This window comes from Prionailurus viverrinus, chromosome D4 (assembly GCF_022837055.1).
Source record: "Prionailurus viverrinus isolate Anna chromosome D4, UM_Priviv_1.0, whole genome shotgun sequence".
NCBI lineage: Eukaryota > Metazoa > Chordata > Mammalia > Carnivora > Felidae > Prionailurus > Prionailurus viverrinus.
Window position 1 is genome coordinate 93,728,791 of NC_062573.1, and position 14,652 is coordinate 93,743,442.

At 63.7% G+C, this 14,652-nt stretch overlaps 1 long non-coding RNA gene across 1 annotated transcript; it reads right to left on the bottom strand.

The window, feature by feature from the left end:
* Window positions 1-5,884: 5,884 nt before the first annotated feature.
* Window positions 5,885-6,786, bottom strand: LOC125150842 (uncharacterized). Its single transcript, XR_007146504.1, has 3 exons — window positions 6,657-6,786; window positions 6,337-6,410; window positions 5,885-5,989 (listed from the first exon to the last, which is right to left on the bottom strand). It is a non-coding gene; the product is annotated as an uncharacterized LOC125150842 (long non-coding RNA).
* Between the last annotated feature and the right edge of the window lie 7,866 nt (window positions 6,787-14,652).

Sequence of the window (14,652 nt, forward strand, 5' to 3'; positions counted from 1 at the left end):
CGTCCCAGCTGCCCCTGACCTCTGGGGCCCGGGGAACGGCTGGGTTACTGGGAGGGGCGTCCCAGGCCCCCGTGGTCTCGTGCGGCGGACCCTACCCGGCGTGACCGCGAGCCACGGCAAAGGCAGGTGCCGGTCTCTGAGCCAAGCTGGCTGGGGTCTCACCGCACTGCTCCTGCTCACGTCCTTCCGGAGACGCTGGGCTCCAGGCCCCCCGTGGAGAGTGCTCAGGGGCCTCAGGGCCGTCTACCGTCCGGGAGGGTAGGTTCTCCCGTGGTCTCGAGCCCTCTGTCCAGGCTGTTTGCCTCACCCCTGCGTGTGTCTTTGTCTCTGCGGCTGGAAAGTTCCATTCGTTCTGTCCGTGAGTGGCCGCAGACAACGGTGATGAGCGCTGGCGTGGGATGGAGGCGAGCTGGAGGGGACCACGGCCGGGGAACCGTTGCCCCAGGGCACAGTTCTCAGGACCTCCCTGGTTGTCGCGTACGTGCATACGTGCGTGTTTGTATGCGTGCAGCACGGGGTGGGGCACTGCGGGTGCCCTGTCCTCACCCTCTGCACCCTGAGCACAGCACCGGTGACTGCCGGCTGCCTGCGGAGTCAGGGCGAAGCAAGCACCCGGGCCCTGCCCCTGTGTCTCCCGTTCCCTGAGCCCAGAGGGGGACCCCGGGGTAGAATTGTTGAGCCCCGCCCCTCCCACCTGGGAGCAGGTCGGTCTCCGCGGGGGCCGGGTGCAGGCTCCGTGGAAAACCCCAGGTGATGCTGGGCAGGCTGACCTAGAACAGTCCTGCCCGGAGCCCTGGGCGGCCCACCCGTGCCCTGTGCTGACCTCAGGTTGGCACCAACAAGGGAGATCGGGAGTTCGACTGAGGTGCCAGGAACAGAGATGATACGCTGCCCCACCGCCAGGCCTTGCCTGGGAGGATGGGGCCCTGTCTCGGGTGGCAGCCTCCCCATCTTGGGCCTGTGGGGGGGGTGGCCCTGGAGCCACTGTCGAGAACGATCCTGAGGCCCAGTCGGGCTCGTGGACTTGCTCCCAGCGCCCCCAGTGCGACCAGAGGGGCCTGGAACCAGCATTCAACTCTGCCCTGGCCGTGTGATCCCACGGCCTCTGCCCTGCAGGCCCCGGCAGTGTGGGCATAGAGCCCCGTCCCTGAGCTGGCTGGGGCCTGGCCTCCCTCCGATGGACGGTGACACCCGGGGGAGTGGCAGGTGGGGCCCCGCTGGCACGGACCCCCGGTGAGCTGGAGGAGAGCAGGGCTGCCGCACGGCCTGGTGGGGGCTTGGCTGGGGCTGGAAGGAGCCTCAGGTTTCAGGGAGCAGCTTTTGTCCCCACCCTCCTCCTCTCCAGCCCTTGGTGGTAGTGATTGCACGTGTTCTCCAGCCCTTGGTGGTAGTTGCACGTGTTCAAGAGGAGAATCGGAAAACTGTTAGTCTGGTGATTACAGGCTGGTGATTCCGGGCTTGTTTTCTGGATTTGGGGGAGGGGGCAGCGCTCGGCACAACCTCCCCTCCAGCTCTCAAGGTGACCTGCTTCCCTCCTCACCACCCCTGCTGGGAGGGCCTGTGTGCCTGCAGGTAGGACACACAGAAGGGACACGGCTCAGCAGGACCTCAGCCACCCTCAGGCCGAGCACTTTGGATGGGGACATTTTGGAGGGACTGTGCCCACAGCTGGGGTTTGGTGCCCATCAGCCTTTGGGCTGAGAGCTGACTGTTCGTTCCTGTCGTCCCACCCTCCCTGAGCCCTGTCCCTCTGGCAGCCTTCTCTGCTCTCTGTCCTCCTGCCCTCCCCACCGCCCCTCCTCCTGCCCTGCCCGCTGCCCCTCCCCTGCTTGGATCTCCTGGTCACCGGGGGTCACTGTGAATGGGGGGGGGGGTCGTCACTGTGAGCTGGCATCTTGGTCAGGGTGCTCGGTGCTGCTTGGTGGTTGTGTGTAACCCACAGCAGTGTAACCCTGAGGATATGCAGATCCTGCCCCAGAGCCCCGGGAGGGGGGGGGGTGCTGGGCCGTGGGCTCTGCTGCTGGGGAGGGGTCACAGTCCCGGGGCCCCCCTTCGCCCCCAGGCTCCCATCAGATCTTGGCAGGAGGGCCATGTTCTCCGTCCCCCACCCCAGGTGCTCAGTGGAGGCAGAGGAGGTCCTCCCGAGACCCCTGCTTGACTGGCCCGGACTCACTGTCCCCCGTGTCACACACCTCAGGGAGCCGGAAACCAGCTCGGTGCCGTTCCGTGCCTGCCGTCGGTCCCTTGACAGCCAGGACACCTTGTCATCCCCCAGCAGGCCCGGCTGTCCCCCAGCCCATCCCCTGAGCACAGCGGGGTGCTCACGGCAGGAAAGGGGCCCCCAGGCCTGCTCACAGCCAGGGCAGCGGTCCTGAGGTCCACGCCTCTTGCTCAGAGGGTGATGGGACAGGTCCCTTTGCCCACATCACTCCCCTCCCCTCCCGTCAGTGTGCTGGCAGGGATTTTGAAAGCTGGCGATGGGGGCGAGACGCCCTGGGCCTGTCCTAGAGGAATGCGGGAGGCAGGGCTGGGGGCTTCGGGGTGAGAGACTTTGCTAGAGCAAGGAGGAGCAGGGAGACGGGGCACCCCCACCCAGTCTGGGATCCGCACAGGCGTCGCAGGGCGGGCCTGGCCTCGGCCCCAAGCTGAGGGCTAGGGGCAGAAAGGACGCAGAGGCGGGACACGGGAACAGCCGGGGGCCCGGGGGGCCGCTGAGAGGGCAGCCGCCCGATGGCAGGGGTGGGGTGGGAGTGAGGAGGTGACTCCACTGTTGGCTCTTGCTGGAAGAATGAGCTGGAAGGAAGCGGCCCTGGGCGGATGCAGGTGGGAGCGTGGCCTTCTGATGGAGGAGGCTAGGGTGGGCCCCCGAGGGGTGGGGAGGCCCCCTGGGTGCTGGGGTGTGGCCTGGAGGCCTCATGCCAGCGGCAGGGGTGGGGGCCCCCTCTTCTGATGGGACGAAGGTCCCCTCCGTCCAGGCTGGTGCAGGTGTGGCACAGCAAGCCTGTCCCTGAGACCCCTCCTCCAGGGACCCCTGGCCTGGGACACGGTGGGCTTGATGTGTGGCTCAGGCGGTGGCCCTGGGGAGGACGGGGGCTTGGCCGCTGTGGGGCAGGGCGCTCCCCACAGCTGGGCTCCAGGGCAGGGGAACCTGGGACACCTAGGTGACCACCACAGGGGCTGCGGGTGGGCACCTGCCAGGCTTTGACGACTCCGGGAGGAGTGAGGTGTGGTTAGTGACTGTCCATGCTGCGCCCGGGGTCTCGGCCACCGTCATTTCACGGAGACACAAGCATGTGGCCAGAAGGGGTCTCTAAGCTGGGTCCCGCTTGGAAGCAAGGGACCGACCTAGGTTGCGTCTCCTGGCTGCCTCTGCCCCCGTGAGACTTGCTCCCGACCCTACGACGTGGCCACGGAGTCTGGCCCCGTCACCTCCCGGCATCCTGTGCCGTCATCCTGGCACCCTGGGGAACCCCTAGCGGCCTCCCCCCACTGTGTGGACGTGAGGGTCCCCACCTCTCCGCCCCCGGCAGCCCTGGCCCCCTGTGGCCACCAGCCAGAGCACCCCCACAGAGCACACTCAGTCAGGGGGCAGGTGTTTATTGGGCACGCCAGGAAAGGTCTCCAGGAACGGGGGCCTGGGGGAGGGGAGCGGTTGAAGGGATCCTCCGGTGACTGCGAGCTTCTAGTCCTTCGATGGGACGGTACCGGTGTGGGAGACGCTGCTGTGAGCGAGAGGGGCGGCGTGGGTTTGGGGGGCGGGGGACCGATGGGGCAGATCCTGTCCCCCGGTCTCCTTCTGCAGACTGGCCCCGAGCCTCGCAGCAGGCCCCCCAGCGCCCCAGGCCCCCACAGCCTTTGGGGGACTCCGTGGGCATCCCCAGGCCGGCACTGCCCCCACAGTCTTCAGGGGACCCTGTGGGCATCCCCGCTCCGGGTCCTGGCCGTGGCCCTGGCGGCTGGAGTCTCCCCGAGCTGCCGGCCCTTAGCCACACCCCGCCGCTGGCATGGTAGGTGGTCGGTGCCCGTGGAGCAGCACTTGCCGTGTCACCCGGCCGCGAGGGGCCCCCACGCTGCAGCCCCTGCAGGGTCAGAGCTCACTCACCCGGGCCCAGCAGCCTCTCTACGGTCGGGCGAGCAGGCAGCGGTCCGTGGCAGGAGGGGCACGGGTGCTGAGTGGCGGTCCACGCTGAGCCCCTGCGGCCTCCCGAGGCCGGCTGGGGGTGGGCGCTTACCGGTCTGGGTCAGGCTGATGATGTCGGTCGGGCCGGTCCCGTGGCTCCGGCAGTAACTCTCGAACGTGTGCAGGATGTCCCAGCCCGCGGTGGGGGTCCTGCCTGCAGACAGAGCGTCGGGCTGTTCCTCCCCAAGGCCGTTCGGGATAACGGGCCTCGGGTTCTGGGAGCTTGGAGGCGGCCTGGGATTTTCAGGGTGCGGGTGGGGCCGTGGGGACAGGAGCTGCGGTGACCGGGGTGGCCGGGCTGCCCGGCGGCTCCGTGTCAGGCCGGAGCGGAGGTGAGGGCCCCACGGAGCCACCCCCGACCCTCGGGTGGGGTCCGGCCCGTCATCTGTGCCCCAGCCCTTGCCGTCCCCACGCAGTGATTCCTTGGTGTTCGTCACGTCGGGACGGAGGGCCGGTGTCTGATGGACATCTGCGGGTGTCGGGGTCCCTAGGCTTGTTTAAAGGCGAGTGAGTCGATGTAGCCGTGTTTGGAAGGTACCATGGAACACCCGCGAAGGTGCACCCAAGCCACGTGCTCCGCGACCACAGCCCCAAAACTGACCCCCATGAAGTTGAAGCAAACAGCCCTGGGCCCCGGGCCGCTGGCTGCTGGGGGCAGCTGCGGTGCTGAGGCCGCGGGGGCTGGCCGCTGCCACTCGCCCTTCCCGAACGGTCTCTGCCCCGGGGAGAACCGGTCTGTGCCCCCATGGCAGCTCCCACATGCTGAGTGCTGAGCCAGAAGTCGGCCTGGGTGCAGCCCGGGGCTCCTGGACGCTTGTACCTCGTGGGCCAGCACAAGAGGCCTGGGGGCCCAAGGCAGGACTGTCAGCCTGCACGTTTACTAAATACGGTCATCTCAGCGCTCCCTGCAACGGGCTGGACTGGGTCCCCTGAAAGGTGCGGTCAGGTCTGTCCCCGGTACTTGGGAACAGGATCTGGTTTAGAAGCAGGTGTGGTTAAGGGTCGGGATGAGGAGACGCTGGGTGCAGGATGCGCCCGAAAGCCAACGACCAGTGTCCTTAAGGGAAAGGGAAGGGAGGTCTGAGAATGGAGAAGCCTCGTGGAGGCTCAGGGTGATGAGACCACAGGTCAGGACGTTCTGATCTTCGCCTCCGGAACCCCCGTGACCAGTGAAGTCCGACCCACGGCCCTTAACCGTGGGCCCGTGGGAGGTCACCTGTCTCCTAAACACGCTTTCCCGAGACACGTGTCCCAACCCTCCTGCGTCACAGAGAAGACGCGCTCCACACCCAGACCCCGAGGCCTCTGATGACAGCAGGGAGGCGTCACAGCCCACGGGCCACCGTCTGCTAACCTGCTCTTGTGGGACACCGTGTCCCCGGTGGTACAGGCAGTGGCCCTGGTGGCCTCAGGTACAGCGTGGGGGCCACCGGCCACTGCAGGGTCTCTCTGCTTGTAGGCAGGAGTGGATGCAAGGATGGGGTCGCTCAAGACTTTCCGTTCTTGATGCTAAAGTCAAGGGGACTTCCGTGAACTGCTGACGTGTGTGTGGGTCTCCCCTGTTCGTCTAACACCCGATCGCCGTCCTGTTCCCCCGTGGCCTCATGGCAGCCGACCCCCACCCCCCGGCTCCTGCCGGCGGGGGCAGGAGTTCGCCCTGCCCTGGCGGGGGGCGGTTTCTGGGTGGCGGGCACTCACTGAGGAGGCCCACCATCACCGTCTTCTTCCTGTGCCTCCTGTTGTGGATGCAGAAGGTGACAAAGCGGTGGGGATCCGCCTTCTCCACGAAGATCGTGTTGTGGCCAGCATCTGTGAATCCGGGGGGTGGGCGGGAGGCAGGGGTGCGGAGTTCACCACCAGGCGGGAGCCGGACCCTGGGAGCCCTCCTGTCCCTTTATGGCCGTTGACAACTTGGTGCTCGTGACCAGTCAGGCCCCAGGAGGGGGCAGGGCCGGGTGCAGGCTTCCCGCCCTTCCCGGACACCCCTGCCAGCTCACCCCACCCGCCCGCTGCCGAGAGGGCCCGAGGGGTGCCGCAGCCCGTGGGTCCCTCCTGTGAGGCGGCGTCCTGGCCGGCGAGCTCCTGGCCATTCTCTGCCCGGGAGTCCCCGGGGCTCCCCACTCCCGGGCTGGACGAGGCTGCCGGTTCGTACTTACGTTTCAGCACGTACTGAAACTTCCTTCTCGTCTTACTTGCCGTCAGTACAATTGGGATACACCTACCCTTTACCCTGGGAGAGGATGACAAGGCCCCCTGGAACCCGGCATCCGGAAGGCGTGGTGTCCGTGGAGCCCCTCGGTGGTGCTGGGTGGGGCTTGGCCACGCTGGCCACTGGACACGTGTGTCCCGTCCCAGGGCAGCGAGCCCCAGCCCTGCCTCGTGCGACCGCTGACCTTGGTGTCCCTGCACCCCACGGGGCCCGGCACGGGACCCTGGACCTCGGCCCCGTCTGGCACCCTCTTCCCAGACTTCTTACCTTCTGTGGACGTGGAACTGCATGGCCTTGAAGGTCACGTGGGTCTTGTGGATGAAGAACATCGTGTCTGAGACCGTCCTGAGGAGTTTCGGTTCGTTGGATGCTCGTGCTATCGAGAACCAATTGCCATCGACCTGCCGAGGAGAGCAGAGGGGGCCGTGCTGGTGCGGGGTGGCGGGGTGGGGGGCGACCCTCCCTCCAGAGGGAGCCCTGAACTGGCCCCTTTCCCGCTGCCCCCAGCCGCACCCCCCGACTCCTGATGCCTGCACTGGCTACCAGATTCTCAGTGAAGTTGGGGTCCTGGGGGCCCATGTGCAGGGCCTGGGGGCCACCGAGCAGGGTGAGCACGAGTGCCAGCCTCAGGACATTCATGGTGAAGCGGGAGTAGCCGACGGACGAGAGGTGTCCGGAGCCTGTGGCCGCGGCCCTTTTGTCCCCTCCCGGGAGAGGGTTCCGGGCCACGTGGTGGGCCGTCACGGGCTCCCTCCCGCTCCCCACAATGACCCTCTATTTGTCACGGCCACCGCCAACAATGCCACTTGGCCGCCAGGCTCTGCCCCCTCGGTGCTGGCAGCCCTGCCGTTTCCAGAGCAACAGGGCCCGCCTGGGCCGCTTCCAGGATCCGTGCGTTCCCGCTGAGCGCCGGACCTCCGGCCATCGAGGCTGACGCACGGCCCCGGGCGGCCGGGAGGTCTCCTCCGACGGCCTCCCATGCATCGGAGCGGCTTGCTCACGGTGTCCGGGCACTTGGCAGGGGGTCTGAGGAAGCTCGCGCCCGGGGCCGGACCTCGCCGCTCTGTGAGACGGCCTGGGCTGCCGGTACCTCTCCTGGATCTGCTCGTTTGGGCAGAGCACGGGGAGGCCTAAGTCCCGGGGTAATGGGAGTGGGGTAGGGGCAGCGGGCGGGAGTCAGAGGAGCCCCGTCTCCACCGCAGTCCTGTCCTGAGCCTCCCCCTGCAGGGTGACCTGAGCTCGGCTGAATTCTGAATTCGTCCTCAGGGACCCCCGGGGCCCGCGGGAGCAGAGCAGGCCCAGTGCACGAGCGGGTGGCCGTGTCCCCATGGGCTGGGGACACTCAGGTTCTCTGAGCCCCGGTGTGCCGCCCCCTTGTGGGCCGCAGGACTCCTTGCGCGTGCTCCCGTGAGCGCCCTCGCCCCCCTCCCTCCGGCCAGGCGCCCACACCCCCAGCAAGGCCCGGACACTGTGCTCTCTCCCCACACCCATCCTCACATCCCCGTGGCCTGCTCCCCTCACGGTGTGACACCTCAATGTCAAAGCCTGACGAGGACAATGACGAGAAAGGAAAAATCACACGCATCAAAGTTCAGGGGCCCCAAATACATGTAACATGAGCCCAGCAGTATAGGAAAAGCAGGGTGTATTGGGGCCTAGTGAGTTTAACCCCGCTAGCTGGGTTCAGCCATCGGGAATCAACGCATGGCACGTTGAGAGCGGAGGGAAAAATCGTACGGTATTTGGTGAAATTCAACAACTATCCGTGATAGTAACTCCTACCGGCCTAGACACAAAAGGGAACTAATCTGTTTAAAGGGAGATCGTTAAACCGTAAGAGACTCTTAAATACAGAGAACACGCTGGGGGCTGCTGGCGGGGTGGGGGGTGGGGGGCTGGGCTGGGCGGGTGAGGGGCATTGAGGAGGGCGCCTTTGGGATGAGCACCGGGTGCTGTATGTAGGGGTGAATCACCGGGTTCTCCTGAAACCACTGTTATGCCGTACGTTAACTGACGTGGATTTAGGTAAAATTGGAAAATCAAAACCCAAACAGGCAGACTGCCCCGGTCCTGCCTCAGGGAAGGTGGAAAGCTTCCTTCTAGGACTGAGGACGGTAGGCGCCGGCTGTCCCCACCGCCACCGAGCAGGTGCCGGCCCTTCCAGTAAAGGTGGGGACGAAGCCGTGCGGAGAGACTGGTGTCAGGTGTGGGTGAGGCCGTGGGTGGGTGTGCAGAGTTATGCGAAGAGCGTCACCTGTAGGTGAGTCTGTCGCGCTGCTGAATTTGGAAAGGCGTGTGTGAGCGACCGCGGGACCGGCACAGAGGGAGCTGTTTCTGTGCCCGAGAGCGCACGGTTCTTCTAATGCTTGTTACTTGTTTTTTTTTGGGGGGGGGGAGGGAGGGAGAGAGACGAGCAGAGCAGGGGGAGGGGCAGAGAGAGGGAGACAGAGTCCCAAGCCGGCTCCACACAGTCAGCACAGAGCCCTGAGGTCACGACCTGAGCCAAAGTCAAGAGCCCGCAGCTCACCCGACTGACCCCCCCCCCAACACCCCTGTGAACCAGGCGAGATGAGGAGGGTGAAGAGAGTTTGCGACTCAGTAAAACACAAAAGTCGACTAGCCGGAAATGAATCCAACAGGAAAAGCGCGCAGACGTTCTGCCCAGAAAACTATGAACTGGTATCGAGATGCTCAGACTAAATAAACACTGAACCTCGCACGCGGGTCCGAGGTCCTGCTGCGTAGACGTGCGCGCTCCCTCCCTTCCGGCGGACGGATCCGGTCAGAATTCCAGCCGGATGTGTGTCACGTGCAGCTTTAGCAGCCGGCCCCAAGTTTCCCGGACGCTCCCTAGGTTCGGTTGGTGGGGTCTGTCCCGGGAGACTTGTGTTCTCGCTGCGAAGTCTGCCTTTAGGGCCGCTGTGCTGATGGGAGTGTCTGCGCGCAGACCGTCCCGAGCACAGACCGTCCCGAGCGGGCCTTTCTGTAGCGGGTGGCCCTGCAGAGAAGCGCGGGAAGAGACGGTCTGCCCAGCACGCGGCGCCGGGGCAGCTGGCCGCCGCAAGGACCAGAAGGACCGCGAGCCCGCGCTCCGCCCACGCAGACAAAATCCCGCAGTGCGCCGAGCGGCACCCTGCCCCAGAGCTGGGTTCGGGTTCTGCGTCCAGGACCTCAGCGTGTGACCTCGTGTAGGTTGGGGCTTTTCGAGTTTAATCAACTTAGGAGGACGGCACTAGGGGCTGCACCCAGTGTGGACGAGGCCTTCATAAAGCGGGGAGGTCTGGACACACACACTCGGAGGAAGGTGTGAGGACCGCTGGGGACTGAGGACGGAGCAGAGGTCGGGGCCGTGGCCAGCATCCAGGCCGTGTAGGCAGCCCCAGAGCCGGGAGGGGCCGGAAGGTCCAGTCTTCCCTTGGAGCCTCCAGAGTGAGTGTGGCCCTGTGACCGCTGATGGGATCTTGCGGCTATGTGACACCCGTGCAGCAGGATGGGGTCAAGCGACAGTGGGAACAGGTGGAACCCCCAAAGGGGCAACGGCAGAGAGCTCAGGGAAGGGACCGTCGCCCGGCTGTGGAGGGTGAGGCCAGGCCACCCCGGGGAGCTGGTCGCACCCTGGGCCCGGGGGAGCCTCGGGGAGGACGTAGCACCCCAGAGGATGGAGCAGGGTGGGGGGGTCGACGGCCCAAACCTTGAAGAAGTGTTCAACCCCACCGGCGCCCCAAGAAATGAAAATTATACTGAGACTCCAGACCCCCCCCCCCGCCCCCTAACGCCCCAGAATGGCTAGAAATAAAACGACGCACTGGTCATGACGAGGGAGGATTTTCTAGGGGAGATGTCAATTGGTCCCAGGACCTTGGAGAGCCAGGTGCATCGCCCGCACAGCCCCTGGACGTGGCGGGAGCTCTGCCAGGTAGGTCCCCACAGAGCTTGTTGCATCCACACGACTCCTGAAACAGAATGCTACGGGCACCGGTGACAGTCACAACAAAGTTTATGACAACGAGAGGCAAGGCCGACCGATCGGGACCAACACTCTTGATAAGAGTGCGCCCGGAACAGCCGGGATACAGAGTTTTATCGTCACCTGGGAACAGAACAGAGAAACAGTTCCCAGATGAGTTAGAAACAGTTGCCAGACGAGTCAGAAACAGTTATCGAACGAGGTGATTATTTTAGACTTTCTGCCGCCAAGTTGCAACCAGTGGATCTCCTTGACCTTGTCTCTGATGCTCTTTTTTTTGAGATTTTGTTTCCTTCATCGGTAAAGCCTGATTCAGGAGAGCATGAAGTGTGATTTACAAGAGTAAAAGCAAGGCTGTTATCTTTCGACCTTCAGTGTCAGAACAAAGTTGTTATTTTTCAAGCGAAGCGTTAGCCCTACACTAATTTAACCCTTATAAGCTGCGTCCCCGCAGGCCCCCAGTGTCACAGCTGCCACTGCCAGAGGCCCGCAGCCGGGCACCTCTCCACCCGTGCTGCCACGAGAGGGGCCCCGTGCCATGCCCGTGAGAACACGGGGCGCCCTGGAGTCCCTCGCACCGTGGGCTCGGTCTTACCTTTATTCTGAATGAAGAAGTGTGGGGCGGGGGGATGATCCAGCAAGTTTGGACGCTCAGATGGCCCAGGCCCCTGGGTGGGGTGAGGGACGTGGTCCCCTTCTGGCTCAGGACGAGGCCCCTGCCCCTGGGTGGGGTAGGAGCGGGGCCGTGGGCTGAGGTGGGGCTTTGGAGACACCCCCCAGAATGAGAGTGTGGAAGGCTGGAGTCTGGTTCTGTATTTCAACATGGAAAGCGTTTTGGGGGCTGTTCTTGCAAGATACTGGCTGCCGTCGTCAGGACCCCTCGCTTCTTGGGGTCTTTACACGACAGCTTTGGAGCGGCTGCCCGGGCGTCTGTCTGCAGTCTGTGGTTGCCCACCTCCCTCCCCTGAGATCCTGGAGGAGGTGGCTGCCCCCCACCCCGGCACCTTCCCCACCTGGCCCAGGTTGGGTCTCGAGACGCCTGCAACTCCAAGAGCGAAGAGTGGGGTCCATGTCGCGAGACGAGGTGCTGCTTGTGGCCACGGGGAAAGGCCTTCACCGGACGAACCCCTGGGCTGGGGTCCTTCCTGCTCGCCAGCGGCCGTGTTCTGACAGCTGGGCGCTGAGGACCCTCACCGTGCCCCCCATTCAGGTGGGCCTTGGCCTTCCTGGCATGCTCAGCATTTCCCGAGTGGAAATTCAGGGGCTGAATAGGGTCTCCCCGAAATTCATGTCCATCCAGAACCTCAGAATGTGACTTTATTTGGGATAAGAGTCTTTGCAGATGTGATGAAGGTAAGAATTGCCGTGAGGTCGTCCTGGACTAGGGTGGGCCCTGAATCCAAGGCCTGGTGTCCTCGTGGGGGACAGAGGGAGAGAGACAGGCTCACCGGGAGGGATGAGCCACGTGAGGACAGAGGCGGAGATAGGAGGGACGCTGCCGCCACCAAGGCTGGGACAGGCAAGGGACAGGTTCTCCCCCGAGCCTCAGAAGGGATCAGTGCTGCTGACCCCTCGGGTTTAGCTCTCTGGCCTCCCGCCTGGGAGAGAGGACATTTCTCTGTTTTAAGCCCGGTGTGTGGTGCTGTGTGACGGTGGCCCGGGGAGGCTAACCCGCCTGGCAGCTGTTACCTTGTCCCAGGTCGTGCTAGCGTGCCCCACACGTGGGCTCGCTGAGTCCTTTCTTGTTTTTATAGACGTGGAAATGAGGTGGGTCGGCCACTCAAAGTCACGCCATGAGTGACGGTGACAAGTCAGGCCCCCACCGCTGTCCCTGCCTTGCTCCGGGGCTCAACTGGTGGCCTCTGTCCTCATTCTCAATCCCAGGCAGGCCTCCTGACCAGGCTGAGGTGCTTCTGAGACGCCCCCGGCCACCCTCGGCTCAGAGGCCCCTTGGGGAGGTCCCGAGCATCTCGCCCCTTCTCAGACGAGGGAGGGCACAGGTGCATTCCAGACGTGGAGCCTTTATATGCAATTGCCCGGTCTCTGGGCGCCTCGCTGGGGCCCCCACGGTGAGTGCCCCTCCCGGGAAGGGTCCTTCCCGTCCAGGCTCTGGGCAGGGGGCCCGAGGCGGCAGCCGCACCTGGCGCTCCAACAAAGAGGCTCCCGAGATGCTAATCTTCTAAAACAAAAGCCGGTGTGGTGGTGGCTTCTAACTGGACGACCTGTTCTGGCGCCTCTGCCTCTGGCCTGAGACCAGAGGGTCACACGCTTGTGTTCTTTGCCCTCCTGGCAGGCGTGGGGTGGGTGTCTTCATCCTTGTCCCAGGGCCCAGGTGACCGCAGCCGACCGTGGCCGCTGGCCGTGCCCTTCCTGTGTGCGGTTTACGTCATGTGCCTCCCAGCCCCCGTGGAGGTCACGGGTGCAGAAGGGCCGGTGCCTGGGGCAGGTGGTCAGCCGGGGGCTGGCAGGGCTCTCCCGCAGGTGGTCCCTGGGGTTCTCCCGGCCCCCCGTGTCCAGGGTGAGCAGAATCCAGAGACCTCAGACGCCCCTCTCTCACCCCGCTCTGCAGTGCTGGAGACCAGCTGCCGAGGGTCACCTGCCGTCTGTCTGCGGGTGTGTTTTCCCCGCCCGGAGACGCATATCGGGATGGGGCTTCCCACCCTCCACCTGCTGGCCATCCTCCCAGAAGTGTTTGACCTCGGGCATCGCTCTGGCCTTGCGAGGGGTGGGGGGAGGGTGTAGAGGCGCGTCAGGCGAAGAAAATGACCCTTCATTTCTCGCCGAGATGCGAAACGGCTCGCGTGGTTCGCCCAGCCGCTGAAACGGCTACCTGATGTGACGCTGGTGCCCCCCACACCCCCCACACCGGGCACCCGACAGGGGCGGCCCCGACCCTGAACTCTGGAAGTGTAGGTTTTCCACCCACTCTGCATCCCTTAGCACTGCAATTTCATTTTGTCTCTTTTTGAAATTTGTAAGAGTACATACAGGATACACTTTTTTGGGTTTAGCTTCTTTTTTTTTTTTTTTTGGTGAAATAGCACATTTTTAAGATTTGTCCACATTGCTTTTGAAATGAATTTATTTTTTATTGTGATACAGTCTACATAATGTAACATTTACCACCATGACGATTACTATTTTTTTTAATGTTTATTTTTTATTTTTGAGAGAGAGACAGAGTGTGACCAGGGGAGGGGCAGAGAGAGAGGGAGACACAGAATCGGAAGCAGGCTCTAGGCTCAGCTGTCAGCACAGAGCCGGATGTGGGGCTCAAACCTATGAACTGTGAGATCACGACCTGAGCTGAAGTCGGACACTCAACGGACTGAGCCACCCAGGTGCCCCAGTCTGGGTTTTTTTTTTTTTTTTTAATTTATTTATTTATTTTGAGAGAGAAAAGCTCACACTTGAGTGGGGAAGGAGCAGAGAGAGAGAATCCCGGGCAGGCTCCACGCTGTCGGCACAGAGCCCCACGTGGGGCTCGATCCCACGAACCGCGAGATCGTGACCCGAGCCAAAGTCAGACACTTAACCAACTGAGCCATGCAGACGCCCCCACCACCATAACCATTTAAAATGAGCGATTCGGTGGTGTTAAATGTACTCACAGGGTTGTGCGTACCACCGTCTGTCCCCAGCACTTCTTCCTCTTCCCAAACCAGAACTGTCCCCAGTAAACACGGACCCTCCCCTCCCCGGCCCCTGAAGCCCACCCGCCCTCACTGTGTCTCCGTGAAGATAACCTCTCTGGGCCCTTGTATGCACGGAGTCCACAGGACTGGGCCTGTCGTGCACGGCTTACTTCACCGAGCACGATGGACATAAAGCTCATGTATGTTGTGGCATGTGCCAGGCTTTCCTTCCTTGTCATGGCTGAGTGACACTCCATGCCCTGTGACGCTTATGCAGTCATCCGCCCATGGGCGTTTGTGCTGTCTCTACCTTCTGGCCGCACTGACTAGGGCTGCCGTGGGGACACCGCTGTGCAAGGACCTGCGTCCCGGCTTCCGGTCCACCCCGGGTTGGCCTGAGGGGGGGTTGCTGGACCACGTCGGAATTCTGCTTCATTTGGTGGGAGACTGCCACATTATCTGCCACAGCAGCCCCGCCCTTAGACATTCGTCCAGCAACAGGTGTCTGTGTGTCTGTCTGTCTGTGTCTGTGTCTCAGGGTGTGTGTCTGTGTGTGTCTGTGTGTGGTGTGTGTGATATAACAGCCACCTGCAGGGGTGTGAGGTCCTGGCTCGCGGCTGTGGTCTGCATCCCCTCGTGGTCAGTGGCAGGGGGCGTCCGT